Source organism: Arachis ipaensis, chromosome B2, assembly GCF_059453495.1.
Source record: "Arachis ipaensis isolate K30076 ecotype BB chromosome B2, ASM5945349v1, whole genome shotgun sequence".
Classification (NCBI taxonomy): domain Eukaryota; kingdom Viridiplantae; phylum Streptophyta; class Magnoliopsida; order Fabales; family Fabaceae; genus Arachis; species Arachis ipaensis.
Window position 1 is genome coordinate 31,846,396 of NC_142437.1, and position 8,986 is coordinate 31,855,381.

At 38.9% G+C, this 8,986-nt stretch overlaps 1 non-coding gene across 1 annotated transcript; it reads left to right on the forward strand.

Moving 5' to 3' along the window:
- The first annotated feature begins 6,626 nt into the window (after positions 1–6,626).
- On the forward strand, positions 6,627–6,733 carry LOC148573492 (small nucleolar RNA R71). The gene has a single exon (XR_015905944.1). It is a non-coding gene; the product is annotated as a small nucleolar RNA R71 (small nucleolar RNA).
- Positions 6,734–8,986: the final 2,253 nt, after the last annotated feature.

The following is an 8,986-nucleotide window of genomic DNA, read 5'->3' on the forward strand; positions in this document are numbered from 1 at the left end:
TGCCAGAAATTTGGTAATATATCCAGGAGGGATGAGATGCCTCAACAAATTATGCTTTTCTGTGAAATTTTTTATGTTTGGGGCATTGACTTCATGGGTCCATTTCCAAATTCTAATGGATATTTTTAAATATTGTTAGCTGTGGATTATGTTTCCAAATGGGTGGAAGCAATTCCTACCCGCACTGATGATGCTAACACTGTTGTTTCCTTTGTGAGAAACCATATTATATGTCGCTTCGGATCACCACGAGCAATCGTGAGCGATCAAGGCACCCATTTTTGTAACAGGAGATTGACAGGATTAATGAAGAAGCATGGGATAATTCATAAAGTTGCAACAGCTTACCATCCCCAAACTAATGGGCAAGCCGAGGTGTCAAACAGAGAAATTAAACGTATCTTGCAAAAGATAGTAAAGCCTCATAGAAAAGACTGGAGCACCAGGCTACAAGATGCACTCTGGGCATACAGAACAGCATACAAGACACCCATTGGGATGAGTCCTTTCCGCTTGGTTTATGGAAAAGCTTGTCATCTCCTAGTTGAAGTAGAACACAGAGCCTTTTGGGCAGTTAAGGAGTGCAACATGGGAATTGAGAAAGCCGGAGCTGAAAAGAAGTTGCAACTACAAGAACTGGAGAACCTTCGCCTAGAAGCTTATGAAAACTCCAGAATATACAAGGAAAAGATGAAGGCTGTACATGATCAAAACATCAAGAAGAAAGAGTTACAACCTGGGGATTTAGTCCTCCTTTACAAATCTCGACTAAGGCTCATGCCAGGCAAGTTGAGATCAAGATGGGAAGGTCCATACAGAGTAGAGAAGGCCGAACCGTACGGAGTTTATCACTTAAGCCATCCCTCAGGCTTTGAACTCATTAAGGTTAATGGACAACGCCTGAAGCTATACCATGGTGAGAAGATACAGAGAAACAAGGAGCTTGAGATCTTCCTCTTGGAAGATCCCCACATAGCAGAAGATTGAGCTAGTGGAGCGTCCAACTTACGGACGTTAAAGCAAAGTGCTAGGTGGGAGACAACCCACCATGGTATGATTGTTCTTTTCTTTATTTTTAGTTTTTCCTATTCAATAACTCTTCTCTTTCGCAGTACTTTCGTGCATCTGCATTTACATGTTAAAAAAAAAATTTTTGCTACGCGACGCGATCGCATCAGCGACGCGTCCACGTCACAGGGAGAGTAAAGAAAAATAAAAATGAACAGAAAGTTATGCTGGAGTGTGGCTGGAGGTGTGCCAATGGCACAAATCCTCCCACGCGACCGCGTCATTGACGCGTTCGCGTCGCATGGGAATCATGGCCTCCCACGCGGCCGCGTGCCCTGTGTTTTCGACGTAAAAGGGTGCACAATGAAATATTGTGCGAGAGTGATGATGGATTGGTGCTGGAGGTACAATCCTTATCACGCGACCGCATCGCCGACGCGGCTGCGTCATCCGTTTTCGGACGCACACTCACGCGATCGCGTGACCCACGCGATCGCGCCACCCCAATTTTGGCAACTAAATTAATTTGAACAGGGAGTTGTGCTGGTGCGAGGCTACACTCGCGCCAGAAGCACAACATGGGTCACGCGACCGCGTGACCGACGCCATCGCGTCACCATACTTGAAGCGCATCCACGCGAACGCGTGCCTCACGCGGCCGCATCGCATGCGCCGCACAGCTCATCCAAAAATTGCCACATATCTTATCTTTCTCTCCTCCAAATCCTAATTTTTCTTTGACCTCCTTATTTCTTCCTTCTCCCTTCTTCTTCCAATCTCACCTATCACTCTCTCTCTCTCTCACCTCCATTAACAAGGTTTTACTTTCTTCTTCCCTCTTTCTTTTTCTATCATTCTTATTATTTTATATGTATTTTCTTTTCTTTTCTTTTTCTTTTCATTATTCATATTTTCTTTCTTTTTCTTTCCCTTTTACATGGTGTTAGAAATTTTTTGAGTCATTATCCCTCATTATATGCTTGTGGATTGTTGCAAATTATTTGACAATTATTTTTATTCTAATTAAGGGATTGTTTGCATGTTCACCTTCATATTTTCTATACCTTATTCATCACGCATGCTATGTGTTTGTGAAAAAGCTCAAATGGCATTATGCACTTCTCTATGTTGTTATACTATTCAATGCTTTCTTTTCACAACTTTCCTTTACTATTGTATTAATTGAATTTAATTGGCAATACAAACGTGATAGTTCGTTACAAAGTATTGCTTGGTCTAGGCTACTCATGCCCTTTGCCGGCATGCCAATAAACACCTTGCAGTCACTTGTCTTTCTATGCACTAGCTATTTTCCATTGTTGGCTTTTCACATGTACTCGAGAGCATGTGTTAATGTCATCTACATCCTAATGTGCATCCATCACCACTCTTCCGTTCTCTTCCTTGCTATATATCTATTTGAATTTAATTTACTTTCTCCTCTCTTTTCAGGATGACCACCAAGAAAGGAAAGGAGAAAGCGACTCCTAAACCCCCAGCAAGAAGAGGCACTAAAAGAGAATTAGTGGCAGAGCCCTCTTCAACCGCAGTCAAGCCCTCAACAAAAAGAGTTAAGAGGATAATAAAGGTTGATGAAAAGGAGAAAGCCTTTCCAGCAAAGGACACTGCGCGATTTCCCAATCGCTACTGTGAGCAGATGTTCCCTATCCTAGCAGAAAGGAACTATAACAATGAATACCTTCTTATCCTCCCGTCCAATATTGCTACCTTTGTTGAGCCGCAAATTGAACGAAGACAATGGGGTTTCCTACGGAGACAGCCAAGGCAGGTCAATCTTTCTTGGGTAGTTGAGCTCTACTCTAACTTCTACATGCCAACCCTGCAGTCTGTTTATGTCCGGCAGAAGCAAGTCCCCATCACAGAAGAGGCCATTCAGCAAGCTCTGAGTCTTCCCCCTATTCCAGAAGGAATGGACGCCTTCCAAGAAGCCACACTTAAGCGCCAGAGGTACCAATTTGACTGGGACTCCGTTCTCAGAGTTATCGCATTACCTGGCAGCCGTTGGATCTACGGATACCACCGTACCCGCCCTAAGAGAATCTTGGCTTCAGCACTTACCTTGGAGGCTCGCGTATGGGCACAGATTATGTCCCATTACGTCTTTCCAAGCACTCATGAGTCCTCCTTCACTGCGGACATGGCCGTTCTACTATGGTGCATCCTTACAGACTAACCTCTGAATCTCTCAAGACATATCCGGAATGCTATGGGACACGTACAAATTGCGGGCAACTTACCTTTCCCCGCCTTGGTCTCAGATCTTGTCTCAGCAGCTGGAGTTTCCTACAGAGCTGGGGACACCAAAGCCCTGCTTCCACGGGATGATCAGTATGTCCCTAACGGGAAATACCTCAGACTTCCAGCAGCCACTACAAGTCTTCCTACTGCCCCAGTTGAAGATAATCCTTCTTCAACACCACAAGCACCTACAACTGATGAATTTCTCCAGCAGATAATCACAAGGTTGGATCGGCAAGAACACAAAGCTAAGTTGAGAGAGCGCCGTAACGAGCGCCGATTCAAACACCTCAAGGAGCTACTCAAGGGACACTTCAAGGACTCGGATACCCCGGACTCCACTTCTTTTACCAGCACAGGGAGCCATGACGGTCCCGATTGTGGAGATACTGCTACCAGCCCACCCCTGTTCCTAACGGATGGCACCGAGGACGGTGCAAAGCCTTAAGTGTGGGGAGGTCGGTCAGTACCTGACTTCCGGAGGTAATTTCTTTTCCCTAGCACCAATAATTAGGATATTTTAGTTAGATTTTCTTTCTTTTATAGAATAGAATAAATTGCATAGGTTAGGATAGTTGCACGCATGTTCTACTTGATTGAAAAGAAAATAAGTTTCTTTTAAGACTCTATCTTTGGAACAAAAATTTCACTAATTTTTCAAAATTTTTATGATAAATTTGTTTGAGTTGTATTTGGAACATGATTTTTGAGCTAAAGATCACACAACCTGTGAGGATTTGAGCCTTTATGCATGGTTACATTATTTAACCATAATTATTTGATTCTTGTGTGTTTACTTCTCTATGATTGTAATCTATATTTTGTTTTATCTTATATGTCCAATATTTATTATATTTACATGCTTGCACATGATTGAGGCCATTATTTGTTTAAACTCACTTATCCAAATTAAGCCTACCCTTTTCAATTTCCTTTGTTAACCACTTTGAGCCTTTAAATCCCATTTGTTTTATATTTTACCACATTACTAACCTTAAGCTGAAAAACAATTGTATATCCCAAATTGAATCTTTGGTTAGCTTAAGATAGAATTGTGTGTGCTAGTTAAGTATGGAAAATTACGGGAACAAAAGTTGTTAAGGGAATGTGTCATGAGAATTTAATGGAAATTTGGATACCTACTCATGTGAAACTATAAGAATAAAAAAATCTATGTGCATTGATAAGATATATTTATTTTAATGTCAAAAAAAATTTATATGAATAAATAAAGGGGACAAAAATTACCCCGATGTTAAATTCAGAATTTAAAGATCAATGCACATATGATAGAATCAAATATAAAGTTGATACATGAGTATGAATAGAAAAAGGGAATTCTGGGTAGCTAGGTATGAACTTTAAGATTACATTAAAAATATAGGTTGGGTTGAAGTTTGGGTTAATTGAAGATTCAATTTATTAGCTCACATGACCAAATGTATACCCCTACCTGTACCTTAGCCCCATTACAACCTTGAAAAGACCTCATGATGTTTGCATTGATATATTAACTGTTGTTGATTGGTTAGGAGAAGAACAAAAGTTAGAAAGCATGATTAGAGAATGATAGAGTGATTACCCTATACACTAGAGATTAGAGCGTACATACATTATTAGTGAGGGTTCAATGCTTGAATTTTCATGTTCCTTGCTTTCATGAGCTATCTTTTTGCACTTTTATCTGTTTTATTATATAATGATAGAATTAGTGGAATTTGATTTGTAATTGTTTTGAAGAGCTTATTTACTTTTGATCAAGTGGGCAAGAATTATATAGTTGCATTTATTTATAGGCTTGCATTGCATTTCATGAGTTTCTACATGTTCATACTTATTTCCTTATCTCCTTCAATTAAGCATGAGGACATGCTAATGTTTAAGTGTGGGGAGGTTGATAAACCACTATTTTATGGTTTATATTGTGTTTAATTTTGTGGTTTTATCATGATCATTACCCACTTATTCATTAAATTAGCATGAAATTATAATTCCCTCCTGAATTTATAACATGTTTGGAAACCGCTTCCTAGAGACTTTAATTATGTATTTTTAATTCTCCTTTATTCCATTCGATGCCGTGATCTGTGTGTTGAATGTTTCAGACTTTATAGGGCATGAATGAGTTGGAGATTGGAAAGGAAGCTAGCAAAAATGGAAGGAACACAATAATTTGAGGAGATAACCAGCGAGAAGTGACGCGGTCGCATGGCTCACGTGACCGTGCGAAGGAGAACAAATCACAGTGACGCGGCCGCATGGCTCACGCGGCCGCGTGGATTGGAAAAGCTCAGGCGACGTGGTAGCGTGGACGACGCGAACGCGTGGCAAGGAAAAGCGCGAATGACACGTCCGCATGGATGACGCGATCGCGTGACATGTGCGATCTGCAGACTTCGCTGGGGGCGATTTTGGACCTTATTTCGACCCAGTTTTCGGCCTGGAACAGCAGACTAGAGCCAGAGAATATGCAGAAACAAAAGAGAGCATTCATTCTAGACAGTTAACAGTTTTAGATCTAGTTTTTCCTCCTCTAGGTTTTTCTCTCTAGGTTTTAGAATTTTAATTTTGGGAATTGATCTTAGCATTGGAACATTGAGAAGAGTTATTTCCTCATCAAGACCTCGTCATTCTAGTTCGTTCTCTTAACTTGGTTTTATTCTTCCATGTTCTTTGTTTTGTTCAATTTTGTCATTTGAATACTTTCATGATTAATTTATACAAGGATTATTTCTTCTATTTTAATTTATTTTTCCATTCCAATAATCATGTCTTCTTTTAATTCCCTTTCATGTGTTATGGATTTATTATTTACAATGAGTGAGTAGTTTCCCCACTTGATGGGGAGTTGATTGAAAGGAACTCTGAGTTGGAAGGATTGAAAGAAAATTGTAATTGGGTTAGTTGTTGGATTGTTATCTAATCACTAACACCAATCCCTTTGAACTAAGTGGGTTGCAACTCGTGAATAAATCCAGTATTCCAACTTGTTTGACTTTCCCTTACCTAGTAAAGGATAACTAAACAGAACAACCATTAATTATAAATTAATCTTGAGATCGTTCCATCGATAATAGAGATTCCAACTAATCAACTCCCAGTCAAGGCTTTTATTCATATTATTTGAATTTTCTCAATTTAATTTTCCACCTACTTAACTCAACTTCTTGGAACATCTGATTAATAAAATAGCACACTTTCCTGCAACTCGTTGGGAGATGACCTGGGACTTAAACTCCCAGTAATTTTTAATTTAAACTCTCTGTGACATATTTCTAAATTGATAGGCAGATTTTCAGTGAGTTAAGAACTATACTTGCAACGTAACTATTTTAATAATTTTTAATTCACCAACTTCTGAACCACATCAAGGGCATTGTCTAGTCAGTAGCTTGAATCTCTCCCAAGCTTCATAAAGGTTCTCACCCTCTTTCTATCTGAAAGTCTGAACTTCCACCCTCAGCTTAGTAAGCTTTTGTGGTGGAAAAAATCTAGTCAGAAATCCAATGACCACCTTGTCCCAAGTATTCAGACTCTCTTTAGGTTGAGAATCTAACCATAGCTTTGCTCTATCCCTTATAGCAAATGGGAAGAGCATGAGTTTATACACCTCAGGATTCACTCCATTGGTCTTCACAGTATCACAAATCTGCAGAAAATCAGAGATAAATTGATTTGGGTCTTCATGAGGAAGTCCATGATACTGACAATTTTGTTGCACAAGAGTGACAAGCTGAAGCTTCAGTTCAAAATTGTTTGCAGCTATAGGAGGTACTACAATACTTTTTCCATAAAGATCTGCATTGAGAGCAGTGAATGAGCCATGCACTATTCTGGGTTCTTCATTCCCAATTGGATTTGCCACATTGGCATTAGGAGCATTATTATGATCCATGTTGGACTCTGCAGCCTTTTAAAGTCTTGCTTGTTGCAGACGCCGCCTCAAAGTCCTTTTAGGTTCTGGATCAAAGTCTAAAAGAGGTTCTTTGTCCTTGTTCCTGCTCATAAACAGATAGAAGACAAGAAAAGATGGGACTCTCTAGAGTGTAGAGAATTTCCATTGAGGTAACCTGTGTAAAAGAAGTAAAATAAAATACTAAATAATTAAAGTAGTAAAATTAAAAAATTATAAGTAGAAATAAGACGAAAAAATTCAAAATTATCAAGAAAAATAAACAGGAAAAATTAAAATAAAAATAACTAGGGGACACCAAACTTAATGTCAAAAATTACGGAAAAATATTAGTATTAATTTTCGAAAATATTAAAGCAAAAATTAAATAAAATTAAAACTAAAACTCCTAATCTAAGTAATCAAACAACTAATAGTTGTTAATCACAGTCAATCCCCGGCAACGGCGCCAAAAACTTGGTGCGTAATTTAAAGTCCACAAACTAACCGGCAAGTGCACCGGATCATACCAAGTAGTACCTCAGGTGAATGAGGGTCGATCCCACGAGAATTGATGGATCAAGCAACAATGATTGAGTGATTGGCTTAGTCAGGCAAACAGAAAATGGTGTTTTAAGAATTTAAACGCATTAACAGTAGATTCAGAATATCGGAAAGTAAGTAGTAAATTGGTGTAAATAATATATGAGAAAACAGTTAAGACTTCAGAGTTATCTATTTTCCGGATTGAATTTTCTTACTAACTATTTTAATCATGCAAGATTTAATTCAAGGCAATTATAAGTGACTAAACCCTAATTCCTTAGACCTTTTTAGTCTCCTCTAACCTTTATCAACCGCCAATTCCTTAGTCACTTAATTCCAATTAGAGGGTGAAGTTCAATTCTAGTTATATGCCACAGAAATCCTAATTACCCAAATATATGAGGATTATATGTCACGTATCCCATTAAATTCAGATAATTAGAACTTTAGGAGAATATGTTTTCAAGCTGTTGTTCAAGTAAAGAGCTTTTCCAAGTTATACAAGAACTCAATTAGAACAAGGGTCATACTTCCGTTCCACCCAAATTCATAAGATAAAGAACAAAAACAATTCTTGAAATAGAAATCAGTACATGAATTAAAATAGAAAAGTAATATTATCAATCCATACAATAGACAGAGCTCCTAACCTTAACAGTGGCGGTTTAGTTACTCATGGTTTAGAGAGAAAACTAGGATTCTGTAAAATTGTAAATTGTGGAATGAGGTCGAAGAGAAGAGAGAGGCCCGAAGGGCTAATTCTTTTCTCTTTTATATCTAATCCTAATAAATGTAGAATATATTTCCTAAAACTAAAAAATATCTTTTCCTAATTCTAAAACTAATAAAAGTTTAAATCAAAATTAATTTAATCAATCAGTGCACCCTTTGGAATGAATTGGGGACCACTTGCGTTAGAAAAGTTGACGCCGAACTTGGAAAAATCCAAGTTCGGCGTGGATTGATGCGCGCACTCCCCTTGCTTTCCTTGAGTTGACGCCAAACTTGAGAAAACTCAAGTTCGGCATGGAGATGGAAGTGTGATTTTTCTTTGGAGGCCTTGAGCTGGCGCCAAACTTGAAGAACTTCAAGTTCGGCATGGAGGAGGCAGCGTTGATTCTTGGAACTTTTTATGCCCACGCTGAACTTGGAAATTCCCAAGTTCGGCATGGAGGTGGCAGCAAGTTCTCCTTTGCCCGTCCTTGACTCCAACTCTATCAAATTTGTCCATAACGCTACTTGAAATAAACAGAATGCCACACAACTCAAAGTAGCGTCCAT